The 12,565-nt window shown below is 36.0% G+C and overlaps 1 protein-coding gene across 3 annotated transcripts in view; it reads right to left on the bottom strand.

The window, feature by feature from the left end:
* The window catches only part of LOC110674827 (otoferlin-like), a 485,231-nt gene extending 473,678 nt beyond the window's left edge, over positions 1 to 11,553 (bottom strand). For 2 of the 3 annotated variants that reach the window (XM_021839291.1, XM_021839289.1), the window contains exon 1: positions 11,464 to 11,553. The gene's annotated coding sequence lies outside the window, so the exon portion shown is untranslated. Of the gene's footprint in view, positions 1 to 11,458 lie in introns of all 3 variants that reach the window. The other variant, XM_021839290.1, reaches the window with a different exon arrangement.
* Between the last annotated feature and the right edge of the window lie 1,012 nt (positions 11,554 to 12,565).

The raw sequence follows: 12,565 nt of genomic DNA, 5'->3' as shown, positions 1-12,565 counted from the left end.
GTACGCGCCATTATTTGCGCTTAAAAAGCTTTAAACTATTAAAATCGGTTGAAAAATGGCAGAGATATTGACTAAAATGATGTGCGGGTGGCTCAGATGAACCCAAACTTTTGCACGATTTGCATCATACTGAGGGGTGAACCCAAACTTTTGCACGATGACTTGACTGACTGTTTCATTGATTTTGAATACTTTCCAGATTTTTCCGCCAAAATTTCGTGGGGTCTCTTCAAAGAATATAGGATTACGATTCTAATGACACTTTGATTTAACATTTTGGTCGACCCAATGCTGAGGAAATTAGATATGATTTTTCAGTGTGTTTTTTGAAAAATGTTACAACTTTAAGTATAAATTTAGTATACAAAATTAAAAAAATGTGTTTGGAAAATCACATACGAAGTAAGAATAACTCTTTGCCTTTCGAATGCGGCTTAAAGAGTTTGAATTGGACTTGTAATCACAGATATATGGGCAGAACACTTTTGTATGTTTTTGAGGGGGTGAACCCAAACTTTTGCACGGGAGTGTATGGGAAGCCCTATAAATGTGACAAAAACGTTAAATATAAGCTTCCAACCCATATTATGTATAAAAAATATAGAAACATTTGATCGCTTTGATAATTTTATTGGTCAATATAAGCTCACAGAACCAGTATCAGTTAGAGGTAAAACATCGGTTCCTAAATTGTCAAATCTCATTGTTTTCTTATGGGAGTTGCCAAACTATGAGTACTCTGGCCAGGTTCCTTTTGCAATTGTTAGGCATTCAGAGTTCTGCAATATGTGACAAAAAACATACAAAACCACATGAGCGATAATTTAAAAACCTGAAACACGCAACATGAAAAGGTATTAGGTATCAGAAAACTTCATTTATTCAAGGATACACCGAATACAGTTTGTGCTCAAAACATTAATATCTCTATTTTTCCACACTTTTGGATTATGCGAAGGGAAATCATCGAAAAGCTGTTGATAGTTTGGGAGATTTTTTTTTTATTGTTGTTGCAAATTAAATTTTACCAATAACGTGATGCCACAAAATAATGTTATGAATCTCATGGCATAGGTTTGTTGGTTCAGTCAAAGATGAAATAGTAATGGAAAATTATGATGATTCTAAAACATATTCTCAGACTTCAATAATATTTTCCAGATATACATAAAGCTATTTAAAAAGATTCAAGACCTTGAATTTTTCAAACATAATTTGACACAGTTCTCATTTTCATCAGAATATTCTTGAACTGAACAATGTTCAAATTTATGTACTTGATCTCTTTGTTTTACATTTCAATTGAATTGGAACACAAACTGAACTCGTGCAATTGCATATTGACTCTAGTATGTTTGTAAATACCATTCAAGTACATATTTGTGACAATTTCTCAATAAGATGACCTCATCAACGCCTGGGTGTAGATAATAGAATTATAAGTAGTAGAACGCTGGTGGCGCTGTTATTACAAAATAAAATTATTAATTATTGTTGAAGTTTTTGTTTGTTTGTTTAGGGCCATGTTGTAGGGAATGTTTTATTTTGGTCTAAAAAATTGTTTTGACACTTTTAGACCCGGTACTCAAGCTGTCAGAGCGTGGCAAACTAAATGTTGGTCACACGAATAGTCGCGACATTAGCGTTCTACGGCTAATGCTTCTACTGTGTAGATGGGCCCTATGGATTATAGTAACGCCCCCCTCAAGCAGGGACGACTAAGCAGCTCAAATTTTACGACGACAGGGCTGTTTCTAAGAGCATTTCTGAAAATTCAATTTCTGGCCGTAGAAAAGACGATTTGATGCTGTAATATGATTCTTCATCCAAAAACAATTCAAAATGCTAATAACAATGATCTTCCTAAAACTAGCCGTTTTCTAGATATGTAGGATTCAATTATATTAATATTATAAAACTTAAGAAAATACGCCCGTTTCATAAGTTACTCCAGATGCTCCACCAACAATGTCACGTTTATCTCTTCCCACATTAATATATAAATATCCCATGTTTTAAGGGCAGTTTCAACATGGTGCAATTTAAAATAAAAAAAAATTCTAAGGGCAACTTTTGGTGTATTTCTGAAAATTCAATTTCTGGTTATAGAAAAGGCGTTTTGATGCTGCAATATGATTTTTTATTCAAAAACAATTCAAAATTCTAATATCAATGATCTTCCTATAAGTGACCGCTTCAAGATATTTGGGATTGAATTACAGTAATACCTCGATATAACGTAACTCGATTTTTATTTTCGTTACGTTATATCGAGGTTACGTTATATCGAAGCATTTTTTTTTCTCAATTTCGTTCATCATGTATTGTTTGGTGAGAAAATGGGTCTTACATTGATATTATTGATCTAGCAGGCATTTTCAGTTTATCTCACATATTTTTTTTAAAATATTTGAAATTTTCTTATATTTTTCTTTTTGTTTCATTTTTCACTTTTACCTTTTTATTTCAGTATTTCCTAATGAAATGTATTCAGGAAAAAACTTTGGATTAATCCTTGAACACTCGGAGAATCTATACAATAAATTCATAAATGAGATCTTTCAGAAATCTTTTTAAATGTTAATGTTGAGCATTCCATGAACATTTCTAGCAAGCAGTTATGGAATTTCAAGAAATTTGTTATGAGGAACTCGTGGTAAAACTCTTAAAGTAAATATTTTTGTAATTTCTCGACAGAATTTTAGAATGAATTTCCCAAGAATTCTTTGAAAAATGTTTTTTTTTTAGAATTCATGAAGAAATCACTAGAAAACTGTCAAAAACAAGATCTATCTTCGAGAAATTTTTCACGCGAAAGTTTCTGAACGAATACGTTCTGAATTTTCGGTAGTATTTTAGGAGAGATTTCTGGAGGATATCCGGAGGAGAATGCTCAGTTTTTGGAATCCCTGAATATATTTTTGTAATAAAAAAAAAACCCATAGAAAAATTTCTAGACTTATCGTCTTCAAGAATTACTTGAAGAACCCAATGAAATCATTGGAATCTTTTTTTAGAAATTCGTGTTGGAATCAATGAAAGATTTCATTTCACATAGAATCCTAGAAGAACGTAAAGTAGTATATAGAATGGTTTTCTGCATAAATATTTGTAAAAAGTTCTGCAGAAAATCATAATTAAATTGGTGGAGAAATGCCAAGAAAATTGTTCTTCAGGTTTTTGGACGAATAACTGTACGGTTTTTTAAATAATTTGTAGAGCATTCCAAGAATTATAACTGGATTGTTCTTTAAAAAGGCCGCTGGAAGAATTCATGAAAAAATGCTGAAATAATTTATAAATTTCTAGACTCCGGAAAAGTATAAGGTATCATATGTGGAATTGTTTGTAGAATGCATAGTTGAATCCACTTTGTATCCTGGAGAAATAACACATGAATATCTGGAGGGTCAACTTGTAGAATTTCTGGAATATCCCTGTCGGAATTATTTTAAGAATAGGTTTTAAGTTTATACATGAATACCAGGACAGTGTAAGATAAGTCCATGGAGCAATTATTGTCGGAATATCTGGAGGCATCCTCAGAATCCGTCGAGAAATTACGATATCGATTAATGACTGTATTCAGTGATAGTAAACGCACAGACAAACAGACGTCACACTCTTACCGTTGTCCATCGACCACCTTTTTAACGGTCGATTCAAATATATTGTAGGTGGTCAGTCCACCACCGGCAGCGCTCGCATAGTTTTTTTTTCGTGTTTGACGTTTACATACTACCGCCATCTGTTGGTCTACCGGCCAAATACATCAATTTTAGCATTAGGCGTACATGCTCTCTCGACTATGATTTTGATCGCTATTTGTTATAAGTGTTACGTCTGTTTGTCTGTGGTAAACGCTTGAATTGCTTTGATTTAGTATTGGTTGGTGTTTGAATCTTGAAAAATGTTTATAGCTGTTCATAAACCATGTTTTTGATAAAATTGTAAAAATAAATGGGGTCAAAAAAAAGTTACGTTATATCGAAGTAAAAATTACGTTATATCGAGTTACGTTATAAAGAGGTTACGTTATATCGAGGTTACGTTATATCGAGGTATTACTGTATATTAATATCATAAAATTTAGGAAAATACGCCCGTTTCTTACATTATTCCAGATGCTCCATCAACAATGTTACGTTAATCTCTTCCCACATTAATATCTCATCTACTTTTTCTTTGACATTTAGACGATTAGATGAACTGTTCGAAAGATACAGGATGATTGTTGGAATATTGTTGAGAATGAATATAAGTATTACCACAGACAATCAGACGTAACACTGGATAAATTCCCATCGCCCACGAATTTAACGATCAGTTTAAAATACAACAGTTGTCAAGTTCACAACCAGAGGCGCGCGCGTCGCTTTCCTTCGTGTTTGACATTTCACACTACCGCCACCTGTTGGACATGTGGCACAAAAAGTTATTTCGTTCAATAGGCTCACTAGATGGTGGTAGTATTTGTGGTCGAGAGAATTTTGTGAAAAATGTTCTAGGTGTTACTTCTGTTTGTCTGTGGTATTACGATGGAAGATGATAATATGAATGATGTTAAGGAGGGGAAGAAGGAAAAACGCCTTTAAACTTCTTAACCTTATTTATTTATTCTCACGATTATTGCACATAATTTTAATATTTTTATTTGTTTTAATATATATTGGTATAGAACAGATATTAAATGTCAACTTATTTTAACTAAAATATTAACTAAAATATGATCCACTAGTTTTACTAATGCTTCCAAATCGCATCTATCGGTAGAAATCCACTGTTCAAAACTAATTTCAATCTTTTTCTAGTTCGTCTAAAAACCATTTTTCAAAATCATCTAATTTTGGACAGTTATTGCATTCACGAAGAAAGCAATATTTTGATCTGGTTGATAAGCTACATACATTTTTTTTTCCATGTAATTATCGTATTCAAAGTCCAACGAATATTTCTTCAGGCTGTGAAGCATTAAATTCACATTTTCGTGAAATGTGCAAACGCACACGTTATGTGAACCAGAGGTACTCAATAATTTACAATTTTTGGGTCTGAGGGATGCAAACGAACTAAATCCAATTTTTGAATTAGGATTGATTTCAATAAATCTGAAGTAAGTTTCTCGCAGTGTCATCATTAATAATCTTTTTTGGATACGCTGACGCTTACCATCCTTTACCATGGAAACAAAGTCTCTTTCGCCGGGTAATGATCGGCTGACATCATCGTCGTTAAAGTATTGAAGAACTTTATGTTTGACTTCATTATTCAAACTTTGTCCACATTTGCTATCTGGTGAAGACAATACTCCTTTTTGTTCAGCCAATTTTTTGGCTTCCATCGCCATGTACTTGTTGATGCCAAACTCTGTAACCATTTTTTGGACAGACCACGACTTCGGCAAAACTGTCAAAATCTCGGGCCTTGTTGTCTCAGCGTCGGAAATTTTTTCCTTCAGTTGTTTTTTTTTTCCTTCAGTTGGTTGATCATCTCATCGGAAATTTTTTCCTTCAGTTGGTTGATCATCTCGTCATAATCCTTGGATTTTTGTTCGCGGACTGCTGCCTCATCTTCTTCCTCAGGAAAGTTGAAAATGCTTCTTCGCATACCGTTTGTGATTTCCTTGAATTTTTGTTGGGGGTAACTGATCTGTTCGAGTTTTCTCAACGAAACCGGTGACACGCTGATACCAGAAATTCCCATATTGAAGAGCTCGATGTTATGAATTCTAAAGTAGTCTGGTACATTACTGTTTTTAGATGATGCTGACACTATCGAGCTTGCTGATGGTATCTCCTCTATACCATCCTGTGATGGTAACTGGTTGGTCCTCACGATTGTTGATTTGCGGATTAAAACGATACACAGACACACGGCATGAGCCGCAAATCTTCAACGACGTATTAAGAGAAACTTCACATTGCATGGCAACTAGTTTTTGAATCATTTCTTCGGTTAAAAAACGTTACCAGAACGTACTCTTCGGAAACGGTCTACAGCACTTGTACACTTTTGTGAGATCCATTTTGCTCTGATATTGAACGTTAACTGTTTATCTGTTTAACTGTTAATCGCTTCTATATGCTATAACTAGGTACCTAGTGTAGGGAATATTTGTAAATTTGTACGGTCATGATTTGCCAGCATGGCCAGGTATACGCTTGAACGGGTAAGCAAAATGGGAGGTACTTCGAGTAAGAGAAAATTGAGAGTGGGTAGATAGAAAAGTTCGATAGAATCCGCTATAAAAGGCAGGGGCATTCTTGTGTAGATTGTGGTCGAGATGTGACGTACGGTCACGACACCTAGATAGGAAACGCATATAAAAAAACTAGTTCAAGCACTAAGAGAACAAAGAATTCGTTGAAGTATGTATGTATCGCTATGTACCCGCTAGTGTTTCGAGCGAAACAGAGAATGTGCCCCAAGCGAGCCGAACGCTTGATCAACTATTGTTTTCATTGCCTCCGTATTTGTCTTGGTTTGTTTGACGGATCATTTTGGAGGGATTGGTGGCGGCTAATAATATTGTTACAAATTGTTATTGTTACTTCTCAACAACTCGTTTATTTGTGTAAGTGTCAAAGATAAAGTTGATGGGATATTATTGCGCATTTCATTCACCACTGGACTCCGCAGTTAGTTTTTATAAGTGAGGGAAGGAAAATAAAAGTGCGATTCTGCATCCAATCTTGTCGATGTCTTCAGCGCACTCATTCATTATAAATCGTAGAATAAGTGCGCTGAAGACACCAACAAGATTTGATGCAGGATCGCACTTTTATTTACATTCTTGCACTTATGAAAACTGACTGCGCAGTCCTGTGGTGAACGAAATACCCAATAATGTGGGAAGAGATAAACGTAACATTGTTGATGGAGCATCTGGAATAATGCAAGAAACGGGCGTATTTTCTTAAGTTTTATGATATTAATATAATTCAATCCCAAATATCTTGAAGCGGTAACTTATAGGAAGATCATTGATATTAGAATTTTGAATTGTTTTTGGATAAAGAATCATATTACAGCATCAAAACGCCTTTTCTATAACCAGAAATTGAATTTTCAGAAATACACCAAAAGTTGCCCTTAGAAAAACTTTTTTATTTTAAATTGCACCATGTTGAAACTGCCCTTAAAACATGGGATATTAATGTGAAAGAGATAAACGTAACATTGTTGGTGGAGCATCTGGAGTAACTTATGAAACGGGCGTATTTTCTTAAGTTTTATGATATTAATATAATTGAAGCCTAAATATCTTGAAAACGGCTAGTTTTAGGAAGATCATTGTTATTAGCATTTTGAATTGTTTTTGGGTGAAGAATCATATTACTTTTACTTTACTTTTTTTATTTTAGATTGCACCATGTTGAAACTGTGCTTAAAACATCTGGTTTTACATTGAAATATTACAGAAAAAAATTGAAAAAAAACGAAGATACCTATTTTTTTGCAATTTGTGTTTTAAGGTTTGATTTCGATTTATTCATGAAAATAAAAGTATTTTTTTTCAGTGTATATTTTTTTTACAAAGCCTATTTGATTGTCTACCATCCCTTCTCAGACACTATTTCTCTATAACAAACGGTTTCCGAGGTACATTTTTTTTTAAATGGTGATGCTAAAAATACTTACGCCCTTATCAGAAGTTACTCTTGATTTTAAATGGTCTCTCCACCAGTGGAAAAAACTTATTCTATTATATCGAAACTATGTGCGAAATTCCATTTGAATCCAAGGTAGTCGAGTTTCATCGTTTACCGATTTGGCGTGGAACCGCTCAATAGTAGCAGGGTATATTTCAAAGACTAAAAAATGAACTAGTTCAGTTTTTATGTACACAATGACATGATTTTTTTTTCAATTGTGACAACGTTCCTAGAGGTATCCAGAAAACTCGTGACATAATCGGCTTAGTCATTGGCAGGTTTTTCCAGCTTTCTTGTGAGCCTCCTGAAAATTTATTGAAAGTTTCTTAGCGAACTAGGAAAATGAAGAAATTTGAAATTTTTCTATGTTTCTGAATAATCAAACTAATCTTCTTGAACTTAAATATGTCGTAGTGATCCTAGAAAGATTTCGGCAAATATGTTTGATCCGATAAGAATTTATGAAATTATTCCAAGCAGCTTGCATGGAGGATATCTAATCTTTCTTCGGGATTTTTTTGTGATGGAAAGCTTCAGAACACCTAAAGAAATTTTTAAAAACTAATGAAAATCTTTTGAATTCCGAACAGAACTTTATCGTATTATCGACATAAATAAAAATGGAATGGTGTTTGTATGTCACGAAATGACTGGACAACGGGTCAACCGATTGACGTCATTCTTTCACTGTTGGATTTGACAAGAGATGCAACGTGTTTGTGAGTTAAAACTTTGGCGAAAAACCACAAATCGGGAAGCAAAACAATGATATTTTGTGAGCGATTTTTGCATGGCCTACTTCAAAGCCCACTGCTTGGCAATACAACGTTTGCTGGGACAACTTGCTTATTTATTAATTTATTTATTAAAGCCAACAGGTAAAATATTTGTGAACATTTTTAACAAGCCAGATTTTCTGTTGACTTTGGCAAGCTCCTTCTCAGAAGTTTATTATCAGATTCTAAGAAAGATGTTAAGTAAACTCTTGACAAGATTCTTAGTAAATTTAGTGGACTCCAGATATTTTTAGCAGAAGTATTGCATTATCTGTTTCAACTCATTTATGAGAATTTGTATAGTTCTATGCATCTCTTCTAAGTATGTGATCACTTACTCACAACTTTTGCAAGGACGTAGCAAGTTGATGTGTCAACCTTGTGTGAAAATCAGGCGTTAGTCTCAAATCGCTGATTTAAGTAATGGGAGACCAGTTGCAACTTTCATACATCAGTTTAAAAACGTACTACTTACTAATTTATGCGACTTACTTAGATTCAATGCTTTTTTTTAATGAATGACTTTTAGGTGTGCCTGCCAAGGGTCTCTGCTGGTTCATAATAAGACATTTGGAAGGCTTCCATATACTTTCATTTCAAGACCCTGCATTTCAGGGGTCCGCGGGATGTTTTTTATACTTTGAAGGGGGTCTCAGCTGCAAAAAAGTTGAAAACCACTGGGGTACACTATATTTCCAACCGTGTATCCAGATTGACCAATATTAATAAAATTTTGAGAATTGTTCAACCGAGTCAAAAACTATAAGCAAAAAGGTCGTTCACGCCTTTTAAGGCGAAGTAGGTCGTCATTGAAATTTGCACTGAGCATCGATGATTGTGGCTTATTCGTCTTACGATGGCGAATTTAAGAAAACCTCTTGGTTTTGCACTGACATAGCTGAAAAAGTATCAGCATACATCCTGTATGTAAGCGCAAGTAGTAATACTTTTCTGGAACAATATTACTCATGTTTACTGAGTTTTATCAATTTGAAATCGCAAGCTGCAAAATCAACATGACTGCCAAAACGAATTACAGGCTACTTAGCCTTAAGGATTAATTGCATAGCTATTCCTTACAAAACAGTTCTCCATAAGTAATTGGCATAAGAATCGTGAATTAAATAACATGACAGTTTTCAGTATGCAATGTATCAAATACTCCGTTACTACGCATAGCAAGATATCTGTTAGAGCATAATTATAAAACATAATCATATTAGCTAATTTTCTGGAGTAATTTATCTGTGATTTGTTATTACAGTAAACTCTCCCTTACTTGATATTCCATATCTCCATATCGAGTTAGAGAATCATAGTAAAAGCCGGTTTTCATGGCTACCTTGATGACCCATTGGATCCTATTTGCACTGGTTTTTTATGTTCTATAGCTCAATATCTCCCTCACTCGATGGTCCCTTCAATATCGTGTTATGGAAAGTTGACAGTAACACAGATTGACCCAGATTCTCGAACTGACCAAGTCAAAGTCCTTGGTCAACGAAACGATCACTAATCGACTCTGGAGTCATTTTCAATCGGTAATGATATTTGCTGCTTAGCCAAAAAAATTAAGTTAGTCGTGTTTTCGACTCCATATTACCCACTGTGCATTGTCGATATTCTTCAAAGTTTAGAATAACCAAACGAAAAGGATACGGAGGATGTCGAAACTGGTCGTTTATGTGTGAAATATGCAAATAGACCTAGGAAGTCTTCCACTCCACCCTACGGTAAATCTGCCTATGCCCTTGTCCACAGAAAATATTTTGCAACAGAATTTCGAAAATACCGCAGTCGACTGTTCACATTTCGATATCTTTCATTATGTCGATGATTGTTTCGGTCCCTTCATTCTGCATAAATTTTCCCTTTTTATATCTTGATATCCTCTTTGTTTAAATGAAAGAGAGATTTGCCTGTAGTATGCCTTGATGAAGGAGTATTCAAGTGCTAAAAACTGCCTGAGTCATCAATCTTAATTCTCCTGAAAATGTAATGATTGATCGCCCAAAGGGCGAAAAAGACAAATAAATAATTCATAATAATTTTCTCATCAACTTTCTTTGAAAGAAAATAAAATGAAAAACAACCCTCACGACCTTTCATCTAATGAATTCTACAACGTGTGAATAGACCGAACGAGATAATATAATCCTTTAGCTCCCCAATCCCCATCGCTAGGCTACTGAAAAATCCGAACATAACTCAATACACAGTTTTCATCGCAGATCCTAAAAATAAATACCTACCTCATTCATTCCATCTTGATCAGCAACCAGATGAAGAAGGATAATCCACACGATGCCAGCGGAGCCAAAAAATCTATCAGCTGGAGCTCAAATTTCCATTTAGCCCCCCTCCATAAGCTCCCCGGGAAATCACGCTTCCATCGTCCCATCCTTCTCATTCATCGTCATTCCTTCTGTTCCGACGTTGTTCCTTTGGTCAACCCACGGCCAAGACTTTCTCGCCCTTATACTCATCTGATTCATCCAACCCCGCCGAAACACAAATCCTTCGACGTCAGCTACTCATAGCTATCATCCGCGTCAGGTTCCGGATCATCCGAAAATGCCCAACTTGGTGGAACTTGTCTTGTCCGTTTTTCCGAGAAAGGACTCCCGATTGACCTTTACGTTCCGTCCAGTCCTCGGACCAGAACAAGAAAAACTCATCACATATTTTGGTTCCACCTGCCACACACTCTCGATTAACCCTTCCGTTTTCCACCAACCAGCCCTACCACCAAGAATTTCACTCCATTTCCCGCACTTAATGTGGCACACATTCGCACATTAACTTTTTTCCTGTTAAGGCTTTCATATTTCAATTGCGCGTTTCCCCCATCTGCCCGCCAGGGGGGCTGTCGTCGTCGTCGTCGAAGTTGTAGTAGGCCACCAGCACCAGAAGCGTGTTGCGTTGCTTCAAATTAAGTACCCATCCACCCGCAACTCCACGCCCCCCCCCCCCCCTCACTCTCACTGGAACACCTTTAGACCCAAATCCAACCCCCCAAACACTCACACCACCTGCCAATGATCCCTAGAGGGGCTCAAGTAGAAGTCCTACCCCCAAAGAAAGCGCGGTTCTGTTCGTCCGGTTCGGTTCAAAGTTCACTCAGGACTGAGCTCGAGTCGATGCGGTGGTGAGCTTTTTGTGCCTCTGCTGGCTGTGACGATCCAAGGATGCGGCGGTGGAGTTCGCATTCTCTCTCTCTCTCTCTCTCTCTCTCTCTCTCTGAGAAGCTCGCATCGCATAGTAGGCGAGATCCTACCGCCCGATCAGAGGAAAATAGCAAGAATAAGCTGCTATTATACGGGAAAGCATGACCTAATGAAGACCATATTATGCTATATAAAAGAATCAGAAGCTTGTAAGCTATCATTTTGTTTTTTTTTTGATAATAAATCAAAAAATAATCCATGGAAAATTGGCAAAGCTTAATTTGCTATTCATTTCCTACTTAATAACTTAATCAACTCTTGGGATGTAAAACACTTTAGTCCCACATTGTGTAGAGCATACTGTGGTACGATATGATTAACGTTTGAATTTTTCTTCTGCTCGGGTTTGGCTCCCAATGCGCTTCGGGGGTGGTAAAGCTTCTTCAATGGCAGAGCTGCCGTGTTGTTACGAATGATGATTAGGGATGCGAAAACTGATGTTTTCCCAACAGCGATAATGAGTGAGAGAGAGAGAGAGTGGGTGGTGAAAAGTAACTCAGAGAAAAAGGGTGGAAAATGATTATGGTGGATTCTCAGACGAACCGACCGAAGCATGCCATGCCATATGTTTCAAAACTGTGTTGCCAAAACAATCCGAACGGAACTCTACAAAACATGTCACAAGATTCTCCCGAGCATCCTGACAGAATTCTGTTAAAAATCCTGATGGTATTCTGCAAGACTACTCACGGGAATCTCCCGATAATCCTGACGGGATATTGCCGAGAATAATAAAAATAAAAATAAAAATAAAATAATAATAAAAATCCTGACAGGATTCTCTCGAGTATAATAACTGCATTCTCCCGAGAATTATGACCGGATTCTAAAGAGGATTTTGACGTGGTTCTGAAGGAACTTTCCTGAAAATCATGAGAGGATTCTCCCGAAAATTTCATCTGGATTT

This window comes from Aedes aegypti, chromosome 1, assembly GCF_002204515.2.
Source record: "Aedes aegypti strain LVP_AGWG chromosome 1, AaegL5.0 Primary Assembly, whole genome shotgun sequence".
Lineage (NCBI taxonomy): Eukaryota > Metazoa > Arthropoda > Insecta > Diptera > Culicidae > Aedes > Aedes aegypti.
Note: the sequence above shows the minus strand (reverse complement) of the source record. Positions and strands in the feature narration are given on the sequence as shown.